This window comes from Lactuca virosa, chromosome 5 (genome assembly GCF_052849685.1).
Source record: "Lactuca virosa cultivar CGN04683 chromosome 5, Lactuca_virosa_CGN04683_v6, whole genome shotgun sequence".
Taxonomy (NCBI): Eukaryota; Viridiplantae; Streptophyta; class Magnoliopsida; order Asterales; family Asteraceae; genus Lactuca; species Lactuca virosa.
Window position 1 is genome coordinate 56,445,329 of NC_136430.1, and position 12,131 is coordinate 56,457,459.

A 12,131-nucleotide genomic window follows, 5' to 3' on the forward strand; every position below is an offset into this window, starting at 1 on the left:
ACCGGTTGAAAGATACCGAAGGGGTCGTCAGAACCCATGGATGCTATGTGATACATGTTACTAGCACTATGTTTATGTTATGTATTATGTGGTAGTGGTAGGGGTGAAATAGTCCCCGTTATCCGGTTGAAACAGACCGAAGGGGAAGCCAGCACCCAGATATGCTTGGCAGTTATCCGGTTGAAAGAGACCGAAGGGTAGGCTAGCACCCAGATATGCTAGACAGTTATCCGGTTGAAAGAGATCGAAGGGGAGGCCAGCACCCAGATATGTTAAGCAGGGTTCCGGTTGAAATAGACCGAAGGGGAGGCCGACACCCAGATATGCTTGGCTATGTATGTTATTGTATGGTATGTGGTATGATGGGGGAACTCACTAAGCTTTGTGCTTATGGTCTTCAGTTTTGGTTTCAGGTACTTTCTTTTCAAAGGAAAGGAGCCGGCGATCGCAGCGCATCACGCCATGTTTTCCGCATAAGAGATCTTTGGTATTACACTCTGATATTATTTTATGATAACATGTTTAACTATTGACACTTTGGTTTTGACACAAGAGGTTATTATGGGTGTTGTTATATATATGGTTTTATAATAACTTATTTAAAAATGAAATTTTTGGCCTTGAATTTTGGGATGTTACAAAGCAATACCTAGGATTGGATTTTGCAACCACCCTACCTAATGAATGTTTTTCTAATCCTAGCATTACACCAAAAATATGATTGTGTGACAATGCTATGAAAAAGACCGGCTACTCTCGGTTTTGAAATTCCAAACAACCTAGAATTTCTAGAATTCCAAAGAAACGGCCATGAAGAGTAAACAATCCCCTTCAAGCAATTCTTGACCAACTCGTTAAGCCTTAGAGCCATGAACAATTTCAACTGGTCATCATAAGAATCAATATGAGACAAAATCGCTTAGCAAAAGGACAAACAAAAAACAAGTAGTTAGCCGTCTCAATACCACTATCAGAAAGAGGACATAATAAATAAGTAATTTCCATACCCCAACAACAACCTCTTATAATTTTTTAGATTCAGGGTGTTTGGTAGCATATGAATAAAAACATCTTAATTTTTAGAATCCTCTTAAACTTTCACTCATATGAATAAAAAAAGAGACGACGTTCCCTCTTTTGTCCTCATATGTACGCTTCCATCAAACACACACCCACATTCATTAGATCATCCTTCCGGTCTCCTCCCACCTCAAACCAACTTCAAAGCTGACCACCTCCTCCCATCGTTAACATTGTACATCATCACTGCCCCCATCGTCGACCTCACTAAGCGACGACCTCTACGCCAAGATCCAACAGTGATGCCATTGCCAGTGCACCACCGCCACTTAACCGTCGTGAGTTGCCGCCACTGAATGTCATGTCGCACCAGGTTCATTTTTCTCTGATTTTCTAAATATCGATTGTTGTGAAATCTGTTCTTGAAGTCTACTTTGACGCTCATGTTCCAGATTGGTTTAGCTTCTATTTATCAGGGACTAAAGACAGAATTTCAGGAAAAACTTTGTGCCACTACGTGGTGCAAGGATGCCCACGATATGGCATCAAATAAATGCAACACATGTTTATTGATCGCCACGACATGACAGCTGTCATGGCCCAAACCCATGATTGTTTAGGGTTTCCTTACGTATTTAAACCTTATTACCTTGAACCTAGGGTTCCTTATCAACCTCCATCAACTCCAAAGCCTTTTGAAGAAACCCTAATCCATTTCCTCCATTTTTAGCTCATATTTGTGCCCTTGGTGGATCTAGAAGGAAGAAGTAGACTTTCGTGGTTGTGAGATCATCTTGGCAAGCTTGGAACTTCTGTTTGAGCATCTTCTGGACCTTTGTGAGTAATCAAGTCTAAATCTTTATGAATTAAGTTGATTTTGTTTTGGAATCTAGAACCTAGATCTAGACTTATAGAAATTTCTTAAGGGATAAAGTTAGAAACTTATCCATTAAGACCTTGGAAAGAACTAGATCTGAGCTTTGGAGCTCTTGGAATTGGAAGAAAATGGTTTAAGCTCGTTTGAGCTGTTCAGACTAGTCCCCACGACGTGGCCTTAGGCTGCCACGATGTGGAGGGTTGCTGATTGGCAATTTTGACCTCGCTTTGATCGTTGACTTGTTGACCTAGGTTGACTTTTGGACAAGATTGTTGTCTCTAGTGTGTAGACTAAGGTTGGACTTTCTATGTTTTGATAGGAGTGTCGTAACATCTGTTGTGGGGCATTGAGTTGTGGTTTTGCTGATTTTCGTGAGTCAGGTAAGTCTCTTCACTATACTTGTGGGTCGAAGGCACCAATGACGACCCACTGAATTGTGAATGTAGGATGCTAGCTGTTTTTGTGACTCTTTCATGCATATGTATGATATGGGATGGGCCCAATGATATGGTATGGGCCCGAATACATTGGTTGGGCCCAGAAGCATGTATGTTGGGTTGGGCCCATTATTTGGATGGTATGCGGTATTTTGGGAAACTCATTAAGCTTTGTGCTTACGGTTTATGGTTTGACATTTTTTAGTTACTTACAGTTCCAGAGGAAAGGGTCCGACGTGATCGCACTGTATCCCCTAGAGTTTATTCCGTATTAGCTATTTGTGATTTTTACTTAGATATTGGAGAAAAATATTACTTTGATTATCTTTTGGAGGAAATGAATGAATGGTTTGATTGATGAAAAATGAAATTTTTACTTGGTATTTTTGGGACGTTACATCTACACATGAGGCTTGACTTAAAGAACATATTGGACAACAATTGGTAAATGACAGTAACTAATGTTATAGATTTGGTCACCTGGGGGGATTGACTTAAAGAATTCATTTGTTGTTAAAAGTTTGAAAGTCGATATGAATGAATGTCCGTTTGTATGTTTTTATGTTTCGCAATGTAAATATATAATTCTTTCTAGCAATTGATTTTATGTTGGAATTTTTATAATTTAGTGATATACTTGAATAAAAAAATAACAAGGAAGGGTAAAATAATTATTTTTATCATTCAACATACCAATTCAGAGGTTTTAATCAAACAACATGTTAAAAATTCAGATATTAAAAATTCAAACATTATTAAAAATTCACTCCTCTTAAAAATTTAGATCATACCGAACAACTTTTAACTTGTCCCATGGTATTTTTGACGAACTAACCAACTAACCTATACACCCTCACATAGTCACATGTTAAATGCGGAATGTACTTTTTTGTTAAAAAGAATGTTTCAATAAACAAATGAATCTGTGTTTTTAAATAAGTCTAACATTAACTTTATAGCTAGTTAATATAAACTTTATTAGCGATTTAGTATCTAAAAAGTAATTAACAAGAAAAAATAATGGCGACAGTGCCTTTTGTTCGGATCTTTTGGTCCTCAAGGCTAAAACTTAGTTTAAAAAAGCCAACACAAAGAAAACTTTACTTTAATAAGCTTTGGTGTAACAATTTTAGTGCATAGATCGGCCCTGATGAAGGTGGAGGCCGTTTCATACCGCCGATCAGGTAGCTATTAACCGGTGATGAAAAAGGAAATGAGGAATCTGATTTCTTGATGAATTGCGAGTAGGAAAGGATGAAAAAGGGGGTAGAAGTGGTTGTTCGGAATGATGGATTCATTGGGGCTACAAATTATGTCCTCTGCTTCATGATGCCCAGATATAAAGAGCGATGATGGCTATAAAGGTCGAGAGAGAGAAGATAGAAGTGGTTAACGACAGTTATGCTCATCCATAAAACCAATATCATATGCATAATTCTAAATTTACCCTTACGTGTCATCTTTAATAGTAGGGTTTAGGTCATTTTTTGTCACTTAACTTTTGATTTTGTGCTCATTTGGTCACTTAACTCTTTTTAAGTTTTAAAAGGTCATCAAATTTTTGGCTTTATGCTCATTTAGTCACTTAACTTTTGTTTTGGTCACATTTAGTCACCAAACTTTTAAAACTGTGCTCATTTAGTCACTAAACTTTTAAATTTTTTTAAAAGTTTAGTGACTAAACGAGCACAATTTTAATAGTTAGGTGACTAAATGAGCACAAATCTAAAAGTTAGGTGACTAAATGTGACCAAACCAAAAGTTAAGTGACTAAATGAGCACAAAGTCAAAAGTTTGATGACTTTTTAAAACTTAAAAATAGTTAAGTGACCAAATGAGCACAAAACCAAAAGTTAAGTGACCAAAAATGACCTAAACCCTTAATAGTAACATAATTTATCAATTATTTTTAATCTAAAATTACACGTGTCTTGTTCTGGTTGGTTCTTTTCATTTTCACAACTTATTTGTATTTTTGCATGAACCTACTTTTTTATATATATATATATATATATATATATATATATATATATATATATATATATATATAAAGTTCTATGTAAGGTTTAATGTGTCTATATAAAGAATTGAATTGGTAAAAAAAAAAAAAAAACTTTTCCCCTTCTATAAACATCAATGGAATGTTTTTTGAACGGTTCATGTAAGAAAACAATTTTTTTTTTTGCTATCCCCTAGCCTAAAAGAAAATATCTTTCTTTTATTATGATAACAAAAAAATTCAATTTTGGTCTCTTTATATAGTTGGAATCGATATGTTGAAGGATATTTGTGATATACTTCAAAAAAAAACATTTAAAATGTTTATTAGAGGTGACAATTTGAAATTATACATGTGGCAAAGAAATTGTGGCTAAAGGTTGGTAAATGATGGGATATTTCGATCCTAAGTTGCTGTTGAATATTCATTTGGCGGATACAACTAATCTAAAAGATTGAAATAAGAAACTGTTTGGAATTGTTGTAATAAGATGAAGACGATAGAGATAAAATAAAAACAAGAATAAATGTATACGAAGGAACTTTTTGTGGGAGAATGATAACGCACAAGAACTTGTATTATATGAAAATCGATCATGGTATAAAATTTGATGGGGGATAGAGGATGTAACATCCCAAAATTCATGACCAAAAATTTCATTTTTAATTAAGTAATCATAAAAACCAGTAGTTTGAAAACGTTAATAGTGTCATTCCATATCATAATCAAAACCAATATCTAAAACATGTCATAAGAAAACAACATCAGAGTACAACTCCCAAAGATCTCATGTGCGGAAAATCATAGTGTGATGCGCTGCAATCATGTCAGCTCTTTTCCTTTCAAAGAAGAAGTACTTGAAACCAAAACTGAAAACCGAAAGCACGAAGCTTAGTGAGTTCCCCCATCATACCACATACCATACAATAAACATACTGTCTAACATATCACGGTGCTGGCCTACCCCTTCCGTCTCTTTCAACCGGTACCGCCTAGCATATCAGGGTGCTGGCCTACCCCTTCGGTCTCTTTTAACCGGTACTGCCTAACATATCAGGGTGATGGCCTACCCCTTCGGTCTCTTTCAACCGGTAACTGCCTAGCATATCTGGGTGCTGGCCTACCCCTTCGGTCTTTTTCAACCGGTAACTGCCTAGCGTATCTGGGTGCTGGCCTACCCCTTCGGTCTTTTTCACCGGTTACGGGGTCTATTTCGCCCCTACCACTACCACATAATAGCATACATAATCATACTGTCAGACATATCTGGGTGTCTGACCTACCCCTTCAGTCTTATTGACCGGATACGAAGTCTATTTCACCCGTACCACTATCACATAATATCATAGCATACTAACACATAAATCATAACAGATAGTGGCATAGCAGATAATTATCACAAAGACAATCATCTAACTACAAACTCCTACTAGTGGGACGGCCTTGGTGCCTTAGACCCACTGCTACCGGGAAGGTAACTCACCTCGAATGATGTAAAGTAGCTGAACAGTCCCCAACTCTGAAATCAACCCAACTCAATCCCTGAACATGAAAGATTTCCTTAAGTACCATTTCAAACTCATAACCCCCCTTAAGGGTCAACTTTGCTCAAAGTCAAAGTCAAAGTCGACATCCTAGTCAAAGTCAAAGTCAACATTTCGAGTTGACTCAACTCGCCGAGTTACTCTTCAACGCGTCGAGTTTCCATAAACACATAATCGTGATAACACGATTCAACCCGTCGAGTTCTTCCATGAACTCGTCGAGTTCTCCCTTTTCAACAGAATCGGGAATCCTCAATACAACCCGTCGAGTCCTTCCGTGAACTCGTCGAGTTCTTCAGTCTGTTAACACTTCCTAATGCATTAAGTCCCTGTTCTTCAAATCAAGGCCCTATCTTCTGGATCCAAGCTGGAAATATGTCTTACAAGGGTAAAGTTTCCAACTTTACCGCTAGGGACCTCTCCCCATGCATAAAACTCAAACCCTAACCCAAAATGGATTAGATCCAACTCCAAAAGCCATCAAAACTTCAAGATAGACCATGAGGTCATAGATTTGTACTCAAGGGACAATTTGGTCACGTAAAGCTGCCATATTTACTTGCATTCATGACCTAATAGGGCTTAAAAGACCAAAAAGATGGTCTAAAAGTTGTATGGGACTTCCATGGCCATAAAGTTGGCACCTTTATGCCATGAAGTCCCCTCAAGACCCTAGATCTGAAGGGTTTGCCCAAGTGGGACGTCCAAATCCCAACCATCAACATACTTTGACCAAAAGATGAAGCAAAACATTCTAAGACTTGATCTAAGCATGCCATGGACAAGGTTGAAGCTTTATACCTCAGATGAACCAGAAATGAAGCCCAACTTCTGGATTTACTCTCCTCCCACACGTCCTTGCTCCTCCTTCAAGCTTCTTCTTCTTCAAACTCACCAAGAATGCACAAGGTTAGCTCACAATCACCAAAAATGGCTTAGGGTTTCGTGATTAGGGTTTTGGAAAGTGGAGGCTGGAAATGAGGCCAACACCTTGGGATTAAGGTGTTTAAATAGGGTGCAAAACCCCGAAATTAGGGTTTCATTTCTGCCAGCCTACTCGTCGAGTTGAGGCTCCCCAACTCGTCGATTAGGTTTCCAAACCCGCGGTCCAATTAATCTCTACTCGACAAGTTTGGGGCCTCCAACTCGTCGAGTTTCTATACCAAAAGTGCATAATTTATGAATTTAAATACATACCAGGAACCAGGAGTTATAGAGGAAGTGTAAGAGAGAATAAAATGTGTAAAAAAAATGCATTGGTAAAAAACATACACCAATGCACTAATGCACTTCCCCTTGATCTCTCGAGACATCTCATCCAATATCAAAACAAAGATATATGGGCTAAGAGTCGAGCCCTAATGAAGCACAATTTCAACCTGAATTATGTCTTCGATAGAGGTCCGAACACAAGTCATAGACCGACTATACATATAATGAACAATCGTGAAAAATGTCCCAGGGACCCCTCTAGCGTCTAAGATCCCACATATCGCCTCACGAGGAACATTATCATACGTCCTCTTCATGTCGATAAACACTATATAGAGATCCATGTGGATTGTCTCAGTCTTCGACCTCCTAAGCATTAAATTGAATTGGTTGGTAGTAACGGTCGTGCCATTGTGCAACATAGCATCTAATACTCTCTCCTATATAGTTTCATGAAATGACTAGCTTAATCCCTCAATAGTTACTTTGAGCATCCTAACACTCCTATGGTGTACATGCAACCCTAGAAACCTTGGATCTATGTTTTACTATGAATACATGCAAATTTGTTTTTCCAAGGTTCATAACCTATCTAGCATGGCATGGAGAACTTTAAATATAAAAGCTAGATGAATTACATACCTTTCAATAGTGAGTTGATTCCTTGGAGTTTCAGAGCCAAGCACCAATAATGTGGATGCCTCAAATGGAAATCACAAATCACCACAAACTTGGAAAAACTATGAGAGTGTATGTTTGCTTCTAGAAATCGGCAACCTTCTTACACACACACAACTAGTGCCATTTCAAGCATCATAAGCTCCTTTATATAGTGTGGGGAATTAGGGTTACCTACATGTAAACCCTAATACCCATGACTCTTCCTTTCCAAGGATCCATGGGTTAAAATCTCCATGGACTATCCATGGATTCCCATGCATGCCAAGCCCATTCCAAATGAGTATTAGCCCACACTTATATAAATACAAGAGCCCATATTTAATTAGTCACCTTTTTTATCACCAAATTAATTCTAAATTAATTTATGATCAATACTAATTAAATAATATGATTTCATATTAATATATTATAACTTATAATATATTAACAAATCTTAAACATACAATTCTCAAAGGTTTAACCATACAAATAGTTCGGGTGAAGTGCAACCCAAATGGACCATGCCGGGTCGAGTCAAGTATATACCAAATAAAGTTATGGACTTAGACACCTTATCCAACAGTCTCCCACTTGGATAAGTCTAATAACTATATTTGCCTATATTACTTCAGAAACCAACCGACAATCGTAGCTCTTAAAACTCTGTTGAACTATGAAGCGCCATTTTAGATAAGTGATCATATAATCCTCTGTTCTCAAGATATCAGCCGGACAAATACATGGAACAACGTCGTACTTATTGTCCAGCAATTTCTTTCCCGATTTCCGATTTGTTTGACATAGAACTAAATTGAAAACATCAATTAGGTTCTGACCGTGCCCGGTACATAGGTCAAAACAAAATCATCGAGGGGCCCAGATATCGCTTCTAATCCTCCAAGGACTAGAAGGAACAGATAAACTTCGACTCATATACTTGTTTCTACTACTTGTTGAATTATACACAAAGGCACGTTTTATAACATCAAGTTACTGATGCGTTTTCGTGCAATCAATGCATAACCAACTCATAGGCAACAACTCATATCTCCAGGTTTGAAGACTTATATGATATTACCGTCTCACGATCACTCGAGATAAATTCCCTGAAGTGATGCAAGTGAGTGTGGGTTTATTCCAATACTCAGAACTTATGAGTACTCATGAATGTTGTAGCAACCATTGCTATGGCTAAACACCTTTAGTCATCTACAAGCCCAATTCATGACAGTCTTAATTCATACCTACTTCCGACGTATGACCGACTGTGGAAGTTTGAATAAAGTAATTTATTCTGGAAGTCAAAACATGCAAAGCTGAAACAATAATAAATAATTGACAAAAGATAGTAACACCTTACTCATAAATAAACACACCTTTTATTCATCATCAAATGTCGATTACTTTTTACAAGTTTCAGAAATAGCTATCTAATCTGTAAAACTCATATCATCCTTCAGCCCGATGCGCCCCGCATGTTGTAAATGCCTAACCCTCGTCAGTCCCTTCGTGATGGGATCTGCAGGATTCTCTTCTGATGATACCCTCTTTGCCACGAGGAGTCCTTCTTCTATCGTATGTCTTATGAAGTGATATTTTCTGTCAATGTGTCTGGATCTGCCATGATCTCTCGGTTCCTTGGCTAAGGCAACCGCACTATTGCTGTCACAGAAAATTTCCATAGGCTCCTTAATAGCTGGTACAACTCCAAGGTCTCCGATGAAGTTCTTCAGCCATATCGCCTCCTTTGCCGCTTCACTCGCTGATATGTACTCTGATTCACAAGTCGAATCAGCTACCGTCTCCTGCTTGGAACTCTTCCAAGTGATTGCCCCTCCATTTAGAGTAAAGACCCAGCCCGACTGAGAGCGGAAATTATCCCTATCAGTCTGAAAGCTAGCATCACTATACCCTACTACTCTCAACTCATCATTCCCACCAAGGGTAAGGATCCAATCCTTAGTCCTCCGCAGGTACTTGAGAATATTCTTTACCGCAGTCCAGTGAGCCTTGCCAGGGTTCCCCTGATATCTGCTGACCATGCTCAAAGCGAAGGCCACATCAGGGCGGGTACAATTCATAGCATACATGATCGAGCCAACAGCGGAAGCATATGGTAATCGACTCATCTCAACTATCTCAGCCTCTGTACTCGGGTTCTGAGCCTTGCTCTGTTTGGCATTGCTTTGGATCGGTAATTCTCCTTTCTTGGAATTCTGCATGTTGAACCTTTTCAACACCTTGTCCAAGTAGGTACTCTGACTAAGTCCATTTAGTCTTTTACTCCTGTCTCTTAATATCCTTATCCCTAGGATATAGGCAACCTCTCCAAGGTCCTTCATAGCAAAACACTTCCCAAGCCAGGACTTCACCTCCTGCAAAGTTGGGATGTCGTTTCCTATGAGCAGTATGTCATCCACTTACAGCACCAAGAAGCTAACTCTACTCCCACTAGCTCTGACATATACACATGACTCATCTTCACTTCTCGAAAAGCCAAACTCTTTGACTTTCTCATCGAAACAAAGATTCCATCTGCGAGGTGCTTGTTTCAATCCATAGATGGATTTCTCAAGCTTACACACTCTATTGGGGTACTCTGTGCTGGCAAAACCCTCTGGCTGACTCATGTAAACATCTTCAGCCAACTTCCCATTAAGGAAAGCGGTTTTGACATCCATTTGCCATATTTCATAGTCATTAAACGCAGCAATGGCTAGCATAACCCTAATAGACTTAATCTTTGCTACCGGTGAAAAGGTCTCATCATAATCAACTCCCGGAGTTTGAGAAAAGCCCTCTGCAACCAGTCGCGCCTTATAAGTGGGTACATTACCATCCATGTCGGTCTTCTTCTTGAAGATCCATTTGCACCCGACTATCTTACGACCTGGTACATTGTCAACCAAGTTCCAAACTTGATTGTCATACATGGACTGTATCTCGCTGTCCATAGCCTCTTTCCATTTAGCAGCTTCAGGGCCTGCTATGGCTTCCGTGTAGCTGTTAGGTTCATCCAGATTGACCAGTGTACTATCACTGATAAGTGTATCACCTTCTGTAGTAATATGGAAACCATAGTAATGCTCAGGTGCACTCCTAACTCTCGTAGAACGCCTCAGAGGTACAGACTCGTCAGTCGGATCAACATGAGTTTCCTCCTCAGGTTGATTGCTAGGGTTTGAGGTTCCTTCACCACTTGACTCTTGAAGTTCTTCAAGGTCAATTTGCCTCCCACTGTTTCCTTGGCTCATGAACGCTCTTTCACGAAAGACCCCTCTCCTTGCCACAAAGACCACATTCTCACTAGGTCTGTAGAAGAGGTAACCAAAGGATTTATGTGGGTAGCCGATGAAAATACACCTCTCACTTCGAGGTTCGAGCTTATCGTGAGTCTCGCGCCTCACAAAAGCCTCGCAACCCCAAAACTTGATGTGGTCCAAGTTGGGAACTTTCCCAGTCCACATCTCATGAGGTGTTTTGGCAACCTTCTTTGTAGGGACTAGATTAAGGATATGGGCGGCAGTCTCTAAGGCATACCCCCAAAAAGAGATTGGTAGCGAAGCTCGATTCATCATGGAGCGAACCATGTCCAACATGGTCCAATTACGCCTCTCAGCCACACCATTCAACTGTTGTGTCCTGGGAGGTGTCAATTGTGAGACAATCCTACACTCCTTAAGATAGTCGAGAAACTCTGTACTAAGATACTCACCACCTCGATCGGATCGAAGCATCTTAATGTTCCTGCCCAATTGATTTTCTAGTTCCTGTTTAAAATCTTTAAACCTTTCAAAAGTCTCTGACTTATGCTTGATTAAGTAGACATAACCATATCTACTATAATCATCAGTAAAAGTCAGATAATAGCGATTAGTATCCCTTGTGGCGGTTTTGAAGGGTCCACATACATCAGTATGTATAAGGTCCAACAAACCCTCACCCCTTTCACAAGTACCAGTGAAGGGTGATTTTGTCATCTTCCCAAGCAAACAAGATTCACAACTATCATCTTACTTTAGGTCAAATGACTCCAAGACTCCATCATTTTGGAGTTGGCCTATGCGTTTCTTGCTTACATGTCCAAGACGACAATGCCACAATGATGCTTTATCCAAGCTAGTAGAGGAATCCATACACAACACATTATTTCCTAGGTTATCTACAACCGACACAGTTTCATACACACCATCACAAGATAATGCTTTAAAATAAAGAACATTATTAAAGAAAGCATTAATACCACCAACTTCATTATCAAAAGAAAAGGTAAACCCTTGTTTGTACAAACCATGAAAAGAAATAATATTCATCGCCATTTCAGACGAGTAAACACATTTATTCAAATATAACTTTAACCCACTACTTAGCAACAAAGTATA